The following is a 23,133-nucleotide window of genomic DNA, read 5'->3' as shown; positions in this document are numbered from 1 at the left end:
TCCAACTGACAGTGGGGAAATATCAATAAGGATGAGGGCATTGGTAAAACGGCAGACTCCCAACCCTCCCTCCCTCCTTTCTCCTCCTTTCTTGAGTTGAGACATTTTCCCAGCATCAGTGAGGTATCTGGGAAGGGGCATGAAGAACATCCCCCCCCAGTTACCTACCAACAGCCCCATCCCACACTCCACTACCTTTTGCTTCTTTGCACAGACACTGGAACAACTTGTCTTAGTAAGTAGTCCTATTTCAAATCCAGACCTCTCCTTCCTTTCAACCCAATTGTTGTTCAGTCATTTTTCAGTCATGTCTGACCTTTCATACCTCCATCTGGGATTTGCTTGGCAAAGATACTAGAATGATTTACCATTTCCTTCTCCAGCTCATTTTACAGAGGCAAACTGGTTTAAGTGACTTGCCCAGGATGACATAGCTAGTGGGTATCTGAGTTCAGATTTGAACTCAAGAAGATGAATCTTTCTGATTTCAGGTCTGGCTCTCTATCCACAGCTCTCTAAATAGATTCTAATTCATTTTTGTCAGATTTCTCCAGAAATTCTTATCCAGACTGGAGCCCCTGAAGTCACAGGGTATAATGGAGAGTTTCCGCCAAGCCTTAGAGCATGCTGGGGCTACAAAGAACTCAGATGTTTGGAAATTTTGCTTTTCTTGACTATGTATGTTTGTTACAAGGATTTTGTTTTTCTTTCTTTTCCTGCCCCTCAAAGGGGTGAGTGGGGGATGGAAAGAAATAAATGCTTGTTAATTGAAAAAAATGGATTAAGAAAAGAATCAAAGTGGGGACAGAGTTGTGTGAGTCCTAATTCATTCTTGGGCATGATAGTAGCTGCTAACTGTACTTTTCCCAAAAAGTATTTCCTGCCTCTTTTTTTGTATTTTAATCTTTTTTTTCCTCTTTCCTTCACTTCCTTCTTGCTCCTCTTCTCTTTTCCTTTTTTCTCTCAATCCCTCTTCTATAGTCTCTCTTTGTTCCTCTTCCCATTCCTTCTCTCTCTCTCTCTCTCTCTCTCTCTCTCTCTCTCTCTCTCTCTCTCTCTCTCTCTCTCTCTCCCTCCCTCTCTCCCTCTCTCCCTCCCTCTCTCCCTCCCTCCCTCTCTCTCTGTGTTTCACTGTCTTTTGTTCAGTCCCTCTCTCATCTCTTCTCCCTCTCCTCTCTCTCTCTACCTCTTATTTTCTCTTCTAGACTTCCATCTGGTCATTCCTCCTCCACCCCTTCTCTGTAACACGCCTTCCAGCTGGTTCCAATCAGAGGAAAGACTGGTCACTCACAGGGTGACTACAGGGATCCACTGCCCAGCTTCCAATGTCAAGGTCACATCCTCTCACACCACATAACCATGTGCATTGGCTCACCCTTCTCACATACATAAACACTCATGTACTCACATAAACATCTTCATATGTCCACATGGGCATATATATATATATATATATATACATACTCCATGTCCATGAACATACATATCATGCCTAGGCAAGGGGGAGGAGGCTTGTTCAGATTCCAAGATAATTCTTCAGTTTATTTTTAAAGTTACAAGGAGTCCCTGGCATTCAGTTATTTCCTTACTTCTCCATTCTCTTGCCATCAAATTTTTTTTCACTAATCCCTAGATATCAATGAAATCATTAAATCTCCATATGACTCTGGGCAAATTCCCTCCCTACTATAACCCTCCATTTCCTTCGTTAGAAAATTAGCGTTTTATTCTAAAGGATGCCTCAGTTCCATCTAGTTCTGGATACCAACTCTTAATAGCTGTGTGAATAAGAGGAAATCACTTAATCTTTCTGGGTCTCCCTTGCCAGGAAGAGCTTAAACTAGATCATTTTGGAAGTCCTTTCTACCTCTGAATCAGTCTTCCATGAGCCCTTATAGTATTGACCTCATAGCTGCTATGTTAAATGTCAATAGATAAATGCAAATAAGGTTTTCTGTAAATTTTAAAACACTATTCAAATGTCAATTATTGTTATAATTCTAACGATGGCAAAACATACAGACATTTGTTCAGTTTTATGTAATTGAACTGACAGTGACAGATGAAACTTGGAAGAGAGGATTAGTGATGGTACCTTGAGGTTCTGGAACTCTTTTTTTTTTTAGGTTTTTGCAAGGCAAATGGGGTTAAGTGGCTTGCCTAAAGCCACACAGCTAGGTAATTATTAAGTGTCTGAAGTCACATTTGAACTCAGGTCCTCCTGACTCCAGGGCCAGTGTTCTATCCACTGCACCACCTAGCAGCCCCAGATCCGGAACTCTTAAATGAAATAGTAAGGAAAGCAATGGACTGAGAATCAAGAAACCTTAGAATTCTTGTCTCCCTCTAGAAGTAACCAGCTTTGTGACCTTGGATCTGTCATTTCATCTCTGAAAGTCTCAAAGTTCCCCTCCAGTTCTACCACCCTCTCAACATCTGACCAGTCCTAATGGGGTGGGAAGGATGGAAAGTGAGAGGGGAATCCCAGGTCCACTTGTGGCCTTGTGACCTTGGACAAATGATTTTCTCTCTCTGCATATCAGTTTCCATTTTTGTAATATAAAGGAAATGGTAGGATTAATGTGGCTAAAGTTTGCTTTAATATAGGTTTTTACCTTGCTTTAAAAAATTTGAATAATTTCATTTCAATACAATTGGTTTCCTTTGTAATTCCATGTACAATTTTTATGCATTTAAAAATATTATTGTGAGAAGTTATTCATAGGTTTTACCAGACTTCCAAAGGAGCCCATTTCACAAAAAGGTTGAGAGTTTAATATTTTTGGTTCGTAGGACCCTGAACTTAGAATCAGAAAAACCAGATCCAAACTGTGTCCATAGCTATGGGATCCTGGGCAAATCACATAACCTCTCTATGCCTCTCTCACCTGTAAAATGAGGGGGCCAGACATAATGGCTTTGAAAGCCCCTTCCAACTCCAAATCGATAATCCTGAACCCACAATTCTTTGTAAATTGCTGCCTTATTCAAAGTCAATATTCCTGTTTCTAAGCTGGATAATCTTTTAACCTTTCTGGGATACCCTTCTTCCCCAACACCTCTTCATCTCAGCTCTGAGGCAGAGAGGGGGCCAGCATTTCCCCCAAACCCAGACACCAATCTGGAGGAGGTTGTTATTGCTCTTTCCATTACTGGCCCACAGTCCGGTGCTACTGAACTATTGGACCCACTTACATAAATCTAGAATCTCCAAAGTTGGACGAGACCTCAATAGATCTAACTCAGTCCTAAAGAAGAATTCTAATTACACTCCAAAAAGCATTCAGTCATCCTCTGTTTCAAAAGATTCAAAAGAGGCCCTGAATGGAAAATGGAAACCCACAGTCTGCCAAGCCGGCACATTTCACTTTTGGAGAGCTCCCCTTGTTATGTTGGGGGAAATCAACCTCTGCAACCTTCTCTCCATTTATTCTACTTCTGCTTGCTTTCTTCCATAGCATACCCCTTGAAATCTTTGTGTTTCACAAGTCTTCTCACCGCTGATCTTTAACCAGTCCTTACATGGCAGCTTGATTCTTCAAAGCCTTTATTTCAGTCCTATGGCATCCTAGCTATCTCTTGATCAAGATCACCAGACTTTGGCCAGCCTCTAGGATATTTGGATAGTGCCCCAGATTTTCCCTGCCTGGGGCCCTTTCTTTATTCTTCTATTATTCTTCTCCTTCTGTCTCACCCCCATATTTCAGGGGTTCCTAAATCCCCCCCTAAGCTAATTTGATGCTTCACAGAGGGGAAAGCTGCTCTTAACCACAGGAACTGAAGAGCTTATCCTTTCTCCTTCTCCCATCCCTTCAGGCCCCATTATTTCTGTTGATTTTACTCAGGACAAGCTGCTCCCTGCTGAGGCTTCTCTGACAGGTCACAGCCCCTTCCTCCCCTAACTCAGCTCTGGAAGGGGAATATTTGACAGTACAGACATTGCTGAGGTAATAGCAGTTTAATGTCATAAGCCTCAGATCTGGAGTCTTTGTAGAGGAGGCAATGGGGAGGGAGCATCCCTGATGACCAGAAGCCTTTGCCCTAGGTCTAAAAGCCCCTAGTTGTATTTCCTGATCAAAGCTTCTTAGCTTTGGATTCATGGATAGCCTTCAAAGGGTCTGTGAACTTGGATGGGGGGCAAAGCACATGTCTATATCAATAAAATTTATTTTATTTCTAATCCTATTCATTCAATCCCATTCATATAAACATTACTCTGAAAAGGTAGATTTCACCAGAATGCCCAAGAGTTTGATCCATGCAAAAAAGGTTACTGGTCACTGGTCCAAAGGATGAGTTTTGGAGACCATGAGCATGTCTTTTTTTTTCTTGCTGCCCCACTCTGTGTTTCTTATAGAGCTCTGCACACCCTAAGTGCCAGATGGTTGTTGACTGCCTGTTGTAGTGTTTTTTAATCAGATCCAATTCACTAAGCATTGGGGTGTCTGTGTGTGTGTGTGTGTGTGTGTGTGTGTGTGTGTGTGTGTATTTTCATTTAGCATTTTTATAGCTGCTTTCATTCTCCTAATTCACTTTAATCAACATTTTAAAAGTTAGGAACTGTGTTAGGTATAGATTATAAAAATAGCACAACTCCTGCCCCCCTAGGGGCTTAAAATGTAATGAGGACTTAGGATACTGGTGGGGATAGGACAAATATGTAATAATAAGTGTAGAAGTAAAACAGACCAAGCACTTTAGGAAAATTTGGTGGGCTTTTTTTGGTTTGGTTTTGGTTTTGCAAGGTAATGGGGGGTCAAGTGACTTGTCCAAGGTCACAAGCAAAGTAATTATTATTATTATTAAATGTCTGAGGTCAAATTTGAACTCAGATCTTCCTGAATCCTGGGCTATGTGCCACCTAGCTGCCCTCCTCCCAGCCCCCCCCCCCCCGCTTTAGGAAAATTAAGGAGAAAAATATCTACTTTTAGCTGGGGTGATCAGAGCAGGTTTCATGAAATAGGTAGAATTTGAGTTGAACCTTTAAGGAAGAGAAAGATTTCAGTGGAGTATCTTATAGTTTAATAGAGTATTTATTGTCCAAATCAACCTGACCCTGCACTCCATTAACTACTAAAAGATCCTCGATGGTTCCATATTGCCTATGAGAACTTCCTTCAGTATGCTTCCTACCTTCTTTTCTGTGCTTTAGAAATATCTTCTTCCTCTATGACTCCCTCTCAGGTTGGATGACCACTCCCAGAAACTCCATTTAAGGAGAGTTTCCAGGCAAACCAGGGATCCAAGGGCAGCTAGGTAGAAAATGTATCAGCCCTGTGGTTTGGAAGACCTGAGTTAAAAAGGGAAAAAAATAGTTCTTTTTGTAGTGGTCAAGAATTTGAAATTTTGGGGATGCCCCTCAATGGACAATTAAGCAAGTTATGGCATATGAAAGAATACCATTGTTCTGTAAGAAATAATGAGCCATTGGACTATAGAAAAGTATGGAAAGATTTGCATGAGTTGATGCTGAGTGAAGTGGGCAGAACCAAGAAAACATTAACATTAACAAAATCATTGTGATATGATCAACTTTGATGGATGAAGTTCCTCTCAGCAGTTTAGAGATCAAGGACAACCCTGAGAGAGATCTGTTAAGGAAAATACTATCCACATACAGAGGAAAAAAGCTATGGAATCTGAATACAAAATAAAGTATATTATGTTTGCTTTTAAAACTTCTTTTATGTTTTTTCTTTCTTACTCATGATTCCCCCCTGCCTTAGTTCTAATTCCCCTTTCACATCAAAACTAATATTTAAATATGCTAAACACAATTGTACATGTGCAACTTTTACTAGACTGTTTGCCACCATGGGGAAAGGGGAGGGAGAGGGTGGTAGTAAAATGTGGAACTCAGAAACTTGCAAATGGATGAATGTTGAAACCTACCTTTGCATGTAATTGGAAAAATAAAATAATTTTTCTAAAAGGTAGACCTGAGTTCAAATCTAGCTTCAGCCATTTAATAGCTATGTAATCCTGGGCAACTTAACCCTGTTTGCCTCAGTACCTCATCTGTAAATGAACTATGGAAGGAAATGGCAAACCACTCTAGTATCATTTGCCATGAAAACCCCCAAATGCAGTCATGAAGAATAGGACATGGGTCACCTAGATGGCATAAATAGATAGAATTCAAATCTAGCTTCAGACACTTATAAGCTGTGTTATCCTAGGCAAATCACTTAAGCCTGTTTGCCTCAGTTTCTTCAACTGTAAAATGAATTGCAGAAGGAAATGGCAAACCACCCCCAAATCATTTGCCATTAAAATCCTATATAGGGTCATGAAGAGTCAGACATAACTGATTGAGTAAACACCTTCCAGCAAACCATACCCTATTCTGGTTGCTTTCTGTGCTTCCCCTACCCTCCCTCAGCCTTCCCCCTTTTAACATGTGGTCTTCATCCTTCAGAATGTAAGGTTTTTGAGGGCAGGAACTATATCTATTTCTTCTGATATTTGTACTCCCAGGACTTGACAGGGTCTGTTACGTTGTAAATACTTTACAAATGCTTCTTGGCTGGACTTGATTCTCAGTCTTATTTTACATTTTCCCCCTTCACATGATGTATGATGCAGCCAAACTAACTGTCAGCTGTCCCTTTGTCTCCTCTTTCATTCTTCTACCTCTGCCTCTGTGCAAACAATTCTCCTTACCTGGAACATACTCCCTAATCTCCATTTATTGAAATCTTCTTTTGATGCTCAATTCAATGTCACCTCCATTATGAAATGTTCCCTGTTTCCCTTGCTCAGGAAATCTTAATTTTCTTTGGGTAAATCAACAAATACATGGTTTGTTGTGTTCCATGACCTATGAAGTCCATGGACTGCTCAGAATGATATTTGCTGTCTACATTATAACTGAAGGAAATGCTAAATTTCCATTAAAGATTAATGGGTAATAAAGCTGTAGATTTTTTTCATCTAAGGTTATGGATCCCCCTGAAATGTATCTGTGATACCTGAGTAAAGAACCCCCGCCTGAGCTGAAAAATCACCTCTACCTCCTCAAAATTTCTACCTACTTCATCTGTCTTCTTTGCCCCTGTCATATTCTACTCACTATTACATATTTCTGTTTGTAAACATTCAATCTGATCATGAACTCCTTGAGAATAAATACTGAGTGGACATTTGTAGAAAGAAAGGGTACCTCCAGAGTTCATACTAACCCCATAAAAGAAGTTTGTAGAGAAATCTTTCAAACTTAACTCCAACTAGGCAGCTGGTTGCAGAGTGGTTAGGGCACTGGTTCTATAGGTGAAAAAATCTGAGTTAAAATATGACTTCAAATACTTAACTGTGACTCTGGGAAAGTTACTTAGTCCCTGCCTCAGTTTCCTCATCTGTAAAATAGCAATAATAAAAGCATCACCTAGCTCTCAGGGTTGTTTCAAAGGTCAGATGAAATAATGTTTGTGAATACTTAGCAAAGTTCTTAACACATATTAGGTGCTTGATAAAAATCCCTTCCCTTTAGACAGATCCCAAATCCCAAATCTTTCACTTTAGGATAGGGCTAGGGTGACCAGGTTTGAATTAAGCTTTGTGATGGGTTTGAGATTAAGGTTGGGCTTATTTGTTTTGATGGTAGCATGATGGGAATAACAGTGATCTTGAAGTCAAAAAACTACAGTTTGAGGCCAAATCCCAACACTTATGTTTGTCTGGACCCCAATTTTCTTAATGCTGATGTATCATAGAATCAAAGAATCATAGAAATTGGGAGCTTAGAGGAAATGACTTGCCCAAGGAAACACTTCTACAAATTGTACATCATTGTAAACTTTTGGACTTTAGTTGAGTGGGCTTTAGGTTGGGACTGAGATTTGACCTTGCTTTTGGCATTAGGGTTGAAGTGATGGTTTGAGTTAATGTTGAGGCTGGTATTAGTATTGGAATCCAGACTGGGTTTGGATCCAGGGTGGGCAGTTGAAACTGAGATTAGAGTTGAGGTTAAGGCTATCTTTATTCCATGTTGCTTATTCACATGTCTAAACATAAATCACTGTCAAGTTAGAATTTGTCTACAACAAATTGCTTAACACACCCAGCTCTTCTCAAGTGGAGAATGGCCAACATCTCTCCATCCAGAGACCCTGCCCCAAAGGAGATCCAAATGACCTTTTGCCTCTCTTTTCAGTCCAAGCTTCTCTATTCCAAGCCTAATTACCCCCAAATATAAAGATCCACCCTGGTCCTTTTACCCTCTTTTCTAAAGTAGCCATGAGGAAGAATAGCCAGCAAGATGGACAGGTTTATTTATTGCCTATCTCTGAAGTAATTCTTTAGTCAGCTTATGGCAATCCGCCTCCAGCAGCAATGTCCCCCACCTTCATTATCCCACAGCCCAATCAAAAGACTACAGAATTTAAGATTTGGAAGGGAATTTAGTGGCCATCTAATTTCAATCCCTAAAGCCCCTACAAAAGAATCCTATTACATATAAACAGGCAATCATCTCTCTAGCTTAATAAGTGTTCTCCTTAAATGATGTGACCCAGAACTGAATACAGTCCCCTAGATGAAATCTTCTGTCCACCTATGCCTTCCCTACCTTATACTTGTGAAACTGATTCTTTGCACCCAAGTGTAAGATTCTACATTCCCTTCTTTTGAATTTCATCATCAGGGCTCTAGTCTATCAAGATTCTTTGGATTGCTTCATCTAATGGGTTAGCTATCCCACCCACTTTTGTGTCATTTGTACATTTGGTGAATATACCATCTTTGCCTTTATCACAATCTCTTCTGTAGCCTTGAATTCTGGTGTGATGAGAAGATAGAAAGGGGTAAGTCTTTGAGGAGTGGTTCCTTCTTAGGAGCAGCTTGATCCAGGAAGAGCAAAGATGACTTACAATTGTTTCAGTCTGATTCTCCAAGTCTTATTAGGAGTTTTTTGGGGGCAGAGATACTAAAGTAGTTTGACATTTCCTTCTCCAACTTGTTTTATAGTTGAGCAATTGAGAGAAATAGGGTTAAACAACTGGCCCAGGATCACACAGCTAGCATCTTAGGTCAATTTGAACTCAGGCCTTCCTGACTACAGGGCTGGCATTATCTAGCTGCCCAGAACTGGAAGAGTGAAGAAGGATCTGGTAGGGAGGCTAAAGTAAATATGACCTGTTTTTTAATGTGACTTTGCTATCACTCCACTGATAAAATAAATCCAAGTGAATCTAAACCTAATCCTATAGAATGTCAAACATTTGAGGGCAGGGATCAATTTTTTCATTTTGTCTTTTTGGAGTCAGGAAATTTCAAATTTGACCTCAAGCACTCACTAATTGTGAACCCTAGGCAAGCCACTTCATCTTTGTTTGCCTTGGTTTCTTGACTATAAAATAAGAATAATAGTAGTATGCATTGCCCAGGATTTTTGCCAGGATCAAATGAGATAACAGTAAGTGCATAATAAATGCTTATTTTCTGTTTTCCCTCTTTGTATCCTCAGCATAGTGTATTGCCCATTGTGGTGTTTTGATGAGTGGCTTATTAAATTGGATTGGAAATACTTAGCTCCAACTAAACAAAGTGGTATGGTACAATGAAAAGACTATTATCCTGGTCAGTATGAGGCTTGGGTTCCAATTTTAATACTACCATTAGGCAGTTATATGACCCTGGGCAAATCATTTCCCCTTTCTGGGTTCAGTTTATCATTCTGAAAATTAAGAGTTAGACTTCAGGGTTTCTGATACTTGTTTCAAATTCAAAATTTTGCCAGTCTATAATCTGTTAGGCAAATTAATTCACCTCCTGGAGTTTTTGTAGCTTCATCAATGTTTTTAAAAAATGGGGTTAATAATCCTTCTCCTACTCACCCCAGTTGCTGTGACTCAAATGAGATTAAAACCCTGAATTTGTGTTACAGAGGAAAATATTCTACATAAATACACATGACTCTGGAGAGACTTTCTCTTTCTCTTCTGAGTCTGCCAGAGACAATTGTAAACAGGATTGAGTTTGCTTAAGAGCAGTGGCATAGGACCAAAAGCAAGATTTTCATGTGAAGAGATTGGGGAGACGGGGAGAAGTTTTGGAAATGGCCATCTGAGCACTCAGCCACCAAATATCTTTCTATGGGTTATCTTTAATATCTTTGATAATACCCCCCTGGTTCAAGCTGCTCCTAAGAAGGAACCACTTCTCAAAACTTCCTCTGTTCTGGCTTTCCATCTCCCCAACCCTCAAGGTTGCAGAAGAAATTGTGAAAACTAAGAAGAATTTGACAAAAGATTCCAAAGCACTAATTCCTTGAATTCTTTTTCTCTTATTATTATGATCTAGCCATTTTAGGAGTAATAACAAGCTGTTACATCAGCACCACACCTTATAGTTTTCTTTTTCTTTTGTTTGTTTTTTTGCAAGGCAATGTGGTTAAATTACTTGTCCAAGGTCACACAGTTAAATAAATATCAAGTCTCTGAGGCAGGATTAAGTGTCTGATTTCAGATCCTCCTGACTCCAGGACCAGTGCTCCATTACTTTACAACTTTCAAAGTACTTTCATAAATGGTCTCATTTGATCCTTATGACAGCCAGGGAGGTAGGGCTTCATTAGTCTCAGTTTACCCATCAGGACCCAGAGGATCAAAAATGTTCAGAACATACCTAAGATCACATAGCTAAGGTAGGATGAGAAATTAGATTTTCTGTCTCCTAGTCTAATACATTTCTTGTAGACTATTAATGTTTAAAGGACAATCCTACCCTGTAGCAAAAGAATAAATGCAAAGCTCCTTTGAAGTCCTTCCCAACCTATTTTTTTTTGCCAGAGCACCCCTTCTCTGATCCCTGCTATCATAGGTACATTAGATAACATTTTATTGTTCTTTTTAAGGAATGGTAGAGGGGTTCTTCCCCTCCCCCACTCCCACCCTCCCGTGTGCCATAGTGTGGTTAGATTCCCTTGGTCACTTCCGTGGGCATAAACATGTCATGAATGCTAAAGATATGGTGCCCAATACACCACCATCTGTAGATTACAAGGACCCTCTGTGCGGCTGTGTAACAGCAGGGGTGAAACTAGAGGGGAAATGATGGGAGCACTGTGTTCTCAATCCCCTGGGGAACTGAGGGATGGAAGATTGACAGGTGTGAGGAAAAATAAGTTCTTTGGAGCTAAATTAGGAGGGCTGCCTTGTTTATTATGCCGAAGCAACTAGCTGTCAATGCCTGCCTAAGTGAAAGTGGGCAATGAAGTGGGGGGGGGCAATTCCCCCTCTAGCTGCAGCCCACCAACCATGGAATCAATTCTTCTCTCCTCTCAAAGAATGGAACTGAGCCCCATTCTGAGGGGTTGCCTACTCTGATTCCTTCTCAAAGGAGCCCCATTGAAGATTCCTTATTAGAACCAACCTCTAAAAGTTTAAGAAAATGTGTAACTATTATCTATCATTTTCAAAGCACTGTATTCAGATTCAGGGAACCTGGGTTCCAATCTCATTTCTAATATGAGTTGCTCTGACTAGGTGACCTTGGTCTGAATTTTCTCACCTAGAAAGTGATCAGCATCTCCTCTCAATGTGCCTCTGTATTGTGCCTCAATGTTTCCTCACCTCTAAATGAGGGGGTTGGATTAGATGGTCTGTTGGGTCCCTTCCAGATGACTATGTGATCTCTGAAATCCCTGATAAATCCATGAAACTATGATTCTAATGAAGTTGGGGGAGAGGGGAGTCTCTTTTTTAGGGAAGTTTCTTCCTCAGGAACTTATTCCACAGTCAGTTTCTCCCCTCTCTGCCTGGCCTCTTATTTCTCTGCCTTGAGAATTTCTCACTGACCTTGACCAGAAGAGAAGTCAAAAAACGAGAGTGGATGTGGACTGGGTGGTAGTAAAATACTGCTTTTTCTGGTTACCAGGCAAGAAAAAGTTAATTCCTCCTCTGAACTGGAAATAAAGGAAATCAGAAGAGAGCCATGCCTAGGAATTCATACCACTTTCTTTTCTGACGGAAAAAAAGTGGTTGGGAGAAGAGAAGCAGGTAAAGTCAAGTCTGATTGCCAGAAATTGGGAAGGTTCACAGTTCCCCCTTGCTAATAAGACACTCTGCTCATCTCACAAGGCAGTCTAGCCTTAAGACTCCCCCACTTTTTTCTCCATCCTGAAGTTTCAGTGGGAAGGTTCTCTCCCCCTCTTTCTTTTGCTTTTACAGCTTAGGAGGCAGGGAGTGTGTGTGTGTGTGTGTGTGTGTGTGTGTGTGTGTGTGTGTGTGTGTACTGGAGTGAGAGAGACTGTGTGTGTGTGTGTGTGTGTTTGTGTGTGTGTGTGTGAGAGAGAGAGAGAGAGACAGAGAGAGACAGAGACACAGAGAGAGAAACACAGAGAGAGACACACACAGAGAGACACAGAGACACAGAGACACAGAGAGAGTCAGAGAGAGAGAATGATAATATGTGAAAGGTGTGGGGAAGCAAACTCTCTAGCCATGTTTCTATGGAAACACCTGAACTGTAAAATATTGCAGGGAGTCCTGAGTTCCACAGAAAACATCTGTGCCAAGAAAGTTTTACATTTGAAACAAACAAACCGCTGGTTAGAAGGTGAGGAGAAGGGAGAAAAAAAGAGGGGGAAGAATACTGGGAAGTGGGGATGAGGGGAAACTGAACTTTGGATTAAGAGAGAGAAGGAAAGATAAAAGCAAGAAGGGATGAAGGCAAGATGGAAAGGAGGAAGCAGGGAGGAGAAAAGAGGGGAGAGAGATTGGATCAGCTTGGGTTAGCAAGTTGGAAAGATCAAGAAGAAATTTGCTAGAGGAGAGGATGATCCATATCTTGTTCCCTTTCCCCCCACCTGTTGGACCTTACCTTAGTACACCCGCCCTTCCTCTTAGCTCTGTGTACAACTCCCAGGAAGGTTTCTCTCTCCTCCTCTGCCTCCCCCACCCTTCAGCGGAGCTTTGGAGCTGTGAGTCTGATTGCTCAAAGGTCTGATCTCTGCGAGTGTTTGCCCTGTTTCTATTCCTCTAGATTCTATTGGGGAGGGGAGGGGGGTGGGAAGAAGGGAGGGAGGGAGGGAAGGAGAGAGGGAGGGAAGGATGGAAGAAGGGAGGGAGGGAGGGATCTAGGAAATGGGGGGAATGACAACAATAAAGTCTTTATTTGGCAGCCAAAACTCCCAAAGAATTAATCCTCACACATCATGCCTTCTAACGGACTCAAATTTAATAACATTTCCTTCTGCTGCAGTCGGTTCTAGAGAAACTCTACATGGTCCATGTTTTGAAAACAAACTGAATTACTAAAAGAAAGAAGCATGCAAAGAAACCTCACCCATAGGCTGGGCAGGAGCATTAATAGGACAGCTGGGTCCTCAGCCAAACTAATTTTGATTCAAAAAATGACTTCTCTTTTGGGAAGCCCAAGACAACCGAGATTTTCAAGTGTCCTCTGAAAAGGGATGGCAGTTGCTATTATGTCCTTGAAGAGGTGACAGGATAGACCAAATAAACTGACATCAGACCATTTGACAGAGGGAGATTCTCTGAGGTCATACAGCAAGAACAAGGGTAGCCTCCAATTTTTAACTCCTTCTCTTGGAGTCCAAGTGAATGTTGATGAATGTTCTCTGTGAACAAAGTTTCTGCACGTTTATCCCATTTCAAACCCACATAAAATTTGATGATGATGATGATGTCTGCCCTTTGTTCTCAAAGACCATGACATCAGGGAGGTGATGCCATGGTAAACAAGTGAATTAGATCTGAATGAAGGGAGGCTTGCTAAGTCACCAGCCTCATGTTCTCCTCTGGAGTCATCTGGGTCTAGTGGCCAGATATGAATCAGAATGGGTGGTCTGGATTCGAAGCAGTCAGGGTTAAGTGACTTGCCCAAAGTCACACAGCTAATAAGTGTCAAGTGTTAGGGGTCAGATTTGAATTTGGGTCTTTATTATTCCAAGGCCAGTTTTGCATCTACTAAGTCACCTATACAAAATTTAATTGCTGAATGAATACCACCACCATGGAAATTCCCTAAATGAGACTCTGACCACCCTTTGTTAACTCCAGGACCTATGTCATCTTCTCCATTCATAGAAACCTAGAATCCTAGTGCTAGAAGTACCTTAGAGATCATCTAGACCAATTCCTCTTTATAGGGTCAACATCTACTTAAAGCCATTTCATGAGCCACCCCACACTCCCCTTCCCCCTATAGCTCAATGTGTTTGTTTTTGTTTTTGTTTTGCAAGGCAAATGGGGTTAAGTGACTTGCCCAAGGCCACACGGCTAGGTAATTATTAAGTGTCTAAGGTCGGATTTGAACTCAGGTACTCCTGACTCCAGGGCCAGTGCTCTATCCACTGCGCCACCTAGTCACCCCAATGTGTTTGTTTTTGATAGACCAATGAGATGACACATTAGTTCAAATACAAAAGACATTAACAAAAAAAGGATAGCAAAATAAATGAGGATTTCCCTACCTACAAATAAAGGAATACTTTCCCACTATTTCCCACACTACCAGGGAAGAGTACACATAAAGACAATATTTGGGACACGTGTATAGATAATATAGACAATAAGTTGAGATGGATGTGCACATTTGGAGAACACACATGACTAGTAAATACTTGTGACTCAGGCAACTGAAATCTCTAATGCTACATGGTGGACATCTTTACTGGTTGCCCTTTACTGGATGTCTCTGAAGTACTGTTCTTTTGGAGCTACCTGCAGAATAGCTCTACTGAGGTGCTCTCTGCTGCCCCTTGCTGGTCACCTGCTAGGTAGCTTCTTTGTTGGGCAGCTATGACTATTGCCATCTCTGTGGTGCTTCTTCCCTCCCATGGTTGGAGGCAAGGAAGGGTAGGTGGAGGGGGAAGGATATTGGTATACATACTCATATATATGGGTTAGCATTAGTTCTTTGTTATATAGTCCCCAGACAGCTATATCCAGCCAGCTATGAGGGTAGAGAAACTTATGACTTTTTTACTGCCTTATTTCTTGCTGTTGCTTTGACTTTCAGTCCAATTTCTTATTTGATGAGGGTCCAAAATTCTTTTTAACTCCTTTCATACAGCTGGGTAATTAGTCCAAGTTCCTTTCAAATCACTCCAGGATGGTCTGATCCATAACAAAACTGCAAAGGATAGTGAAACTAGGAAATTCTTGTCACACACACACACACACACACACACACACACACACACACACACACACACACACACACACACACACACACACACACACACAAACACACACCAGGTTACCTTGCAGAACAACAAAGACCTAAAATGTCTAAATGAAACTGATGGTTTACCCAGGACTGTTAGCAGTGTTTGACCCCTTCCTGTATGATCTCTGGACTGAACCAGACTTGCCCTTGGCAAACCTTTATGATCTCTGATTCTAGAAGGATATTCATCTAATATTATTTTAGACTTTCCCACAAGGGTATCTCTTACCTGAAATGCTGCCAAGAAGAAAAGGGGCAATAGAAAGGAGCTTTTTGTACAGACTTTTCAGCTTGGGACCCATCTGGTTTCCTTCAAGCACAGAGCAGGTGGGAGTAAGTTTTGCCTGAAGTTCCAGTGGTTCTCTATTGCCTCTAGTATAAAATATTAATAAACTCTTCTTGTTAGCATTTTAAACCTTTTCTGATTTGGATGCAGTCTGCCTTTCCAGTTTTTTAGCATATTACTTCCTTTCATATGATCCACCCAAATACTCAAGGTTCAAATGATCTATGGTCTCATAAATTCAGGAGTTTCCTCTAAAAAAATACAGTTCACAACCAATCAATGTATGCAATTTGTAAATATATCCTTACAAAAGTTCACTATTGGGAGTCCATTCACCATGTTGGAAACCCAATTTATCCAGAAATCATGAGGTACCAGGGTAACATTTGGGTTGTCCAATGTCATCCCCTTTGCTCTCATCATGTGACCAGTTCACCTCTTTTTTCCTAGAATGTTCTGATTATAGCACTTATTCCTATTCTTCTTCATGTTATATGTTGCTCCCTAGTCATATTTATTATGTACTTTTCCATTACTCTCTCTCTGCAAAGCTCATCTACATTTCTTCAAGGACAGTGGTTTTCCACATCCCACAGTGATAACAGGCTTGTTTTGAGAAGATGGGCCTTTGCATTATGGGAAGCTTGGACATTAAAGGCAGTTTGCAATTGTCCAAAAGAAATCTAGTCGGTCTCCTCCTTTTCAGTTGCACCCAATTTATTGTTCATCTATAATGTGTGTCCCATATACAAATATTGTTTGGGCAAGCCCTCTAATTTGCCCATTCATATTTATATTGAAATCTAGGCAATATACATTATTCATGCATTTGGTGTTTCTGATGTGGGACACATCCGTCAAGCTCTTTGAATGATACCAGATCTCTTTTGCAATGTCTGGAAATGTGATGCAATCAGCACAGTATCATCCATGGACAAGAATATTTGGAATACTTCACCATTACTGGAAAGCTCTACTCAGCTGTATCCATTCTATCACAGTTGAAGATTTTTAAATAGCATACACCACCCTATTTTATGCTTCCCCTGGTGTTTATTATCTTAGCATCATGGAAGAGGCTTACCTCTGTTGTTACATCTTCCAAAGAGAACAGGTTGATCTTCACCAACTTTATGGATCAGCTGTAAGAGAGCCTGTAAAGATACATTTTGTTCTATCAAATTGAATGCTTTTTGTATCATCAAAACAGTAATGGGATCTTTTGTTCTCTACATTGTTCCATTAGTTGTGAAAGGATATTCCCTGCTAATACTCTCATTGAAGATATTATTAATTCATGTGTAGATAACCTTTATAAAGACTTTGTATTAATGGAATAGTTAGTAATTATAGTGTTGTCTTGGTCATTTCATTTTTTCATTTCCAATAGCATCTGAAACTTCCCCTACCACCCCATACCTTTAGTATCTTCCTCTCAACTGATACCTTATAACTTGGTCCCTCACTATCCTCACAATCATGACACACCAGCAAGTATCTCTTCTATTCAACTAGGCAATCTTTTATAATTTTGCTCTTTTCTGGGCCATTTCTTTTTCCTCTGCAAGCTCTTCATGGATTGTGGTGTTAGTCTCTGAACATGGTACTTATACTTGAAAGAGAAAACAATTCATTGTTTTTGTAAATCTTTTTCATTTTTCTTCTTTCTATTCCCTTTCATTTTCTTCTTTCTATTCTCATGCTTGAATGCCCTTGAATGATTGCTTATTTGAATATTTTTGTCAAGACTTCCATAGACTATATTTATTTGTATAATATTTCTATTTTATGAAACAATGCCACTCATAATCATCAAGTTTCCTTCTATGTAAAAGTTTACAGATGAATTAATATTCCAACCTAGCTAGCATTGTCTTTGGAAGTTATCTCTCTATATTTGTAAAGGAAATAAAATTTTTGCTAAGGGTCCTATCTTTAGTGACAATTAACTCACATTGTTCAGCTTTCAGAAAAAATTATTATAATCAGTGCTGATGTCATTTTTGTTGCCTACCTTTCTTTTTAAAAAATTTTTTTCCAATAGCTTGCTTAAATTCTTCAGGATTAAATCTCAATTGTCCAGCATGTTTTTTTTCTTATTAGTATTCTTCCTTCTCATTAATTAGAAATTCTAATTTTAGTTCTGACAAGTTGATAGTCTGACTATGCACAGATATCTGACTCAACTGACCCCAATAATCATGAAAAGCTTTTATTTGTTAAAATGTAACCAATTTTATTCTTTGTGATATTGTCAGTTTGTGCTATGCTTAATGCTTAAAATTCTTTTCTTTTCTCAAGACAGTATTCATAATATAGAGATTCAAGTTTTGTTTAAAGTCTTTAATTAAAAAATCAAAATCTTGATCTTTCTCATTTCTTCTTCTGAAATAATACTTTCCTATATATTTCTCCCTATTCTTACTTTTTTCCTACTTTTGCACTGAACTCAACAATAGAGTTCATGTCAATTTTATCTAAGTTATCTTATCTCTAAGATTTCTTAATTTCTTAATCCTTAGCAATTGATGTTGGTCTAATAATTGTTTCCACAATGGTCTTTCAGCAAATATTTATCATGTGTAAACAGCTTCAGCACAGTATTATCCATGGACAAGAATATTTGGAATACAGCAGAATGGGGTAACCAAATATCTCATGAAATAACATTGTATCTTTGGAGTAAGCAATAAAACCCACTTGGCCAGCTCTTTTCTTTGCCTCTCCAAGGAGTACCTGTGAGCCATCCTTCCAAAATACTCACACATTGGTCATTGGTCAAGAATAGTCTGTTTAGAGTACTAATCATCAAGATTAAGTCTATTCACTGTCTAAAATGTGTATCACTTATTAACATCCTCTAACCCCTTTCATTTCCACAGAAATAAAATGGCACTGTACAGAACTTTAAACCATTAAAATTTTTTTCTGTTTGTTTCAAGGATTGCTATAACCAAAAAATGCTTTAGCCATTTGCATTCTAAATGTTATAACCTTGGTTAATGATGATTGATTGAACATATTGGAAGAATGGCTCCCAGATACCCTTGAAGGAGCAAAGAAGGGAGTTGGCATAGTAGGTTTTATTGGCTGAAAACTATAAGCTTTACAAGCAAATCATGAACTCTTTGGATTCTTATTATGTCTTACAATATATTAACTTTGTCTCTTAGTTTCTTGACATCTAGAAATGTGATAATCTTGCCATCTATGTCTTAATCCAAGTCATTCATAAAAAATGTTGAACAGAACATGGCTCAAGAGAGAATCATGACTCATTTCCAATATCAACTTCTCTCCAAGATGAAGAGAGTCCATTAGTCACCATTCTCAAGGTCCAATCATTCAAGTAATTATGAATCCAGTTGTCCATACTATAATCCAACTCACATCTCTCTGGATTTTCTTTAAGAATACTATTAAATGGGCTGGCTAGGTGGCATAGTGGATAAAGCACCGGCCCTGGAGTCGGGAGTTCCTGAGTTCAAATCCGACCTCAGACACTTAATAATTACCGAACTGTGTAGCCTTGGTCAAGCCACTTAACCCCGTTTGCCTTGCAAAAACCTAAAAAAAAGAATACTATGAAAGGGGGCAGCTAGGTGGCACAGTGGATAGAGCACCAGCCCTGGAATCTGGAGTACCTGAGTTCAAATCCGACCTCAGACACTTAATAATTATCTAGCCATGTGGCCTTGGGCAAGCCACTTAACCCCATTGCCTTGCCAAAAAAAACCTAAAAAAAAGAATACTATGAAAGACTGTTGTTAAATTTGTCATACTATATTTATAATGTATAGCTTTTCAACTAGACTAATGCCCCTGTCAAAGAAAGGAAGAAGGAAGGAAGAAATGAAGGAAGAAATTTAGAATATTTTGTCTTGTTCTTAATAAACCCATTCTGGTTCATAGTGATCACTGCTTCCCTTTAAAGGTAGTATGTCAGGCACTGAAGTATACAAAGATGAACAAGACAAACAATTAGAATACAGTGTTTTGGGAAAGCTTGCAATTTAATGAGGAAGAGCTTAGCAACTTCAGCAAAAGAAAATTTCCTATATTTTGGTAACTTTAGTCTCCAAATCTTAGATCATCACAAATTCTCTGAGTGTTGGGAAGATGTTTGCAAGTTGGGCCAGTCAAAAAAGCTGCAGGTCCTGCCCTGAGAGTTCATCACCTAATCAATAGAAACTAAAGTAAGACAGAGGTGTTAAATGTTACAGGTCTAAGGTTTCTTAATATCACCTCTCTCTCTTGTAGCCTCCTTTGCTTTCCTTTAGGTAGAAAAGAGTCTTCCTTTTTTAAAATTATGGAAACAAAATGTCCAAAGGGGTAGAAATGAGAACCCAAAATAAAAAGGGAAAATCCAAACATAGAGTCCTAGAACCCTGCAAGACTGGAGAAACACCTTAAAGGATTTAGGTATTCACATAGATTTATAAATACACTGATGCAGTTCTTTCTCCCAATGATGTAGATTCAAATTTATCCATACTTGCCTATCCTTTGGGAATTCTGTCCACAACCTGTCATAAATAAATATTCATGGTGGTTCCAACCAAGCTTTTAGGACATTCTTTGCTTCTTTTTGGCCTTGTGAGAAAATAAGTTAAGTGCATTGATCATTTCTTGGATTTTTTTTAGTCTTATCATATGTTAAGTCTCTTCTTTATATTTTTTATTATACATTTCTTATTTTTTATTTTTTTACTTTTTTATTTTATTTTTTAATTCTCATTTTGTACAAATTTTTTTTTTTACATTGAGAAAATATTCTTGTTTAAGAGCAAACAAAATACCCTTCCCCCCATGAATATAGACTTGCTTGGGCGAGAAAGTAAAGGGGAGAGAGAAAAAAAAGAATTAAAATTAAAAACAGAATAATAATGATAATTGTAGGTATGGCCAGGTGGTGCAATGGACGAAGCACCAGCCCTGGAGCCACGAGCATCCGAGCCTACATCCACCCTGTAGACCCAACAATCACCCAGCCATGTGACATGCAAGCCACCCGATCCCCACTGCCCTGCAAAAACCCAAAAGAAGAAAAAAAAGACCCCAAATAAAATAAAATAGTAATAATAGTAGGGGTGGCTGGGTGGCAGACAGAGAATTGACCCTTGAGGCAGGAGCACCCGGGTCCAAATCTGGCCTCAGACACCCAAAGATCACCCTGCTATGTGGCCCCAGGCAGGCCACCCAGCCTCATTTGTCCTGCACCCTCCCCCAAATAATAATAATAAAAAATGTGCTTCAGTCTTTGTTCCAACACCAACAACTCTGTCATGGGTGGATCACATTCTTTATGATAAGTCCATCGCAAAAGTTACTTCCATATTTTTCCAATGTTGCCATTGCTGATTGCAACTCCCTCCTTTCTTATTTCTCTACTACCATGTACTATATTTTCTCTCTCCTTTTACTCTGACTCTGCTGTAGGGTCGCTGAGTGGCACAGCAGACAGATCCCTGGTCCTGGGGCCAAGAAGTCCTGAGCCCCCATACCACCCCTTAGGCCCAGAATCCACCTGACCCTATGGTCCTGGACAGGCCTTCCAATCCCAGCCCCTTGCAAGAAGTAAAAAAGAAAATGTGTTATCTCTGACCACTCTCCCCCCATGGTCCATCCTCTCCTCCTTTATTCACATTCCCACCCCTTCCCCCTGCTCCCCCCCTTCTTACTCCAGATGACTATACCCCATTGAGTATATATGCTGTTTCCTCTCCTAGCCACCTCTGATGAGAGCAAAGGTTCCCTCATTCCCCCTTGCCTCCCCCCTTCCATATCATTGCAATAGCTCATTGTAATAATAAAAAAAATTATTATATGAAATATCTTGGCCTATTCCCCCTCTCCTTTTTCTTTCTCCCATTACATTTCCCTTTTATTCTATTGACTCCATTTTTACACCATATTTTATCTTCGAATTCAGCTTTCTCCTGTGCTTCAACTATAAAAGCTCCCTCTACCTGCTCTATTAGCTGAGAAGGTTCATATGAGTATTATCAGTGTCATTTTTCTATGCATGAATACATGCAGTTCATCATCATTAAGTCCCTCATATTTTCCCCCTCTCCTCCAGTCTCCATGCTTCACCTGAGTCCTGTATCTGAAGATCAAATCTTCTGTTCAGCTCTGGCCATTCCAAAAGGAACCTTTGAAATTCCCCTGGTTCATTGAAAGTCCATCTTTTTCCCTGGAAGAGGACATTCAGCCTTGCTGGGTAGTTCATTCTTGGCTGCATTCTAAGCTCTTTTGCCTTCCAGTATATTATATTCCAAGCCCTACAAGCTTCCAATGTAGTTGCTGCTAAGTCCTGTGTGATCCTGACTGCAGCTCCATGATATTTGAACTGTGTCCTTCTGGCTGCTTGTAATATTTTCTCTTTCACTTGGGAGTTCTGGAACTTGGCTATAATATTCCTAGGGGTTGGTTTTTTGGGATCTCTTTCTTGGGGGGATTGGTGGATTCTCTTCATTTTTATTTTGCCCTCTGCTTCTAGAATATCAGGGCAATTTTCCTGTAGTAATTCTTTGAAAATGATGTCAAGGCTCTTTTCCTGATCATGACTTTCAGGTATTCCAATAATTTTTAAATTATCTTTCCTAAGTCTGTTTTGCATATCAGTTGTTTTTTTTAATGAGATATTTCACATTTTTTCCTAATTTTTCATTCTTTTGGTTTTGAAGTATTGATTCCTGATTTCTGGTAAATTCATCGATCTCCCTGAATTCTATTCTTTGTCTGAAGGATTTGTTCTCCTCAGAGAGTTTTCTTATCTCTTTTTCCATCTGGCCAATTTTTCTTTTTAAGGCATTCTTCTCCTCAATAACTTTTTGAACTGTTTTATCCATTTGACCTAAGCTGGTTTTTAGCATGCTATTTTCTTCAGCACGTTTTTGGATTTCCTTGACTAAGCTGCTGACTTCATTTTCATGTTTTTCCTGCATCTCTCTCCTTTCTTTTCCCAGTTTTTCTTCCAGCTTGTTCATTTGATTTTCAAAGTCTTTTTTGAGCTTTGTCATAGCCTGATCCCAATTTCTGTTTTTCTTTGAGTCTTTAGATGCAGGCGCTTGTGCTTCCTCATCTTCAGACTGAGTATTTTGATCCTTCTTGGGCTCATGAGCAAAATATTTCTCAATGGTCTTCCTCTTATTTCTCTGCTTGCTCATTTTCCCAGCCTGAGCTTAGTTTTGGGGTGCTTCCTGAGCTTTTGGGACACTCCCACAAGGATCTCAGTGTGTGAGGCTCTGTCCTCCCTCCTGGTCTGTGAATAACCATATGCACTCCCGTCTGCCACGGGGCTGAGGTGGGGGGCCCTGCTGTTCTATGGGGGGCCTAGACTGCTATCAGTATCTGAATGTGGTCAGAACCCCAGAGTCCTGTTCCAGGGGCAGAGGACAGAGCTCTGCAGTCTCTCTTCACTCCCTAGGCTCAATGGGATCATGCCCTGGAGGCTCCTGCTTACCGGCTCTGCCTGCTTCTGTTTCCTGGATCAGGGCTGGGGAAAGACCAAGCTACTAGCTGTGTGCCCTGAGGGCTGGGTTCCATGTGCTCACTCTGGCAGAGGTCCCCCGCTGTTCCCCCACTTTGTGCATGGTGCTCCCCGGGGTGCAGCTCAGGAGACTCCCTGCTGCTGTGAGCCCCTGCTCCCA

The 23,133-nt window shown here is 40.1% G+C and overlaps 1 protein-coding gene across 1 annotated transcript in view; it reads right to left on the bottom strand.

Moving 5' to 3' along the window:
- PRELP (proline and arginine rich end leucine rich repeat protein) overlaps window positions 1–12,966 on the bottom strand; it is a 30,233-nt gene extending 17,267 nt beyond the window's left edge. Inside the window, exon 1 of the mRNA XM_074222416.1 lies at window positions 12,820–12,966. The gene's annotated coding sequence lies outside the window, so the exon portion shown is untranslated. The remainder of the gene's footprint in view (window positions 1–12,819) is intronic.
- Between the last annotated feature and the right edge of the window lie 10,167 nt (window positions 12,967–23,133).

Source organism: Macrotis lagotis, chromosome 2 (assembly GCF_037893015.1).
Source record: "Macrotis lagotis isolate mMagLag1 chromosome 2, bilby.v1.9.chrom.fasta, whole genome shotgun sequence".
NCBI classification, from domain to species: Eukaryota; Metazoa; Chordata; class Mammalia; order Peramelemorphia; family Peramelidae; genus Macrotis; species Macrotis lagotis.
This window is presented reverse-complemented; position numbering and strand designations above follow the sequence as displayed.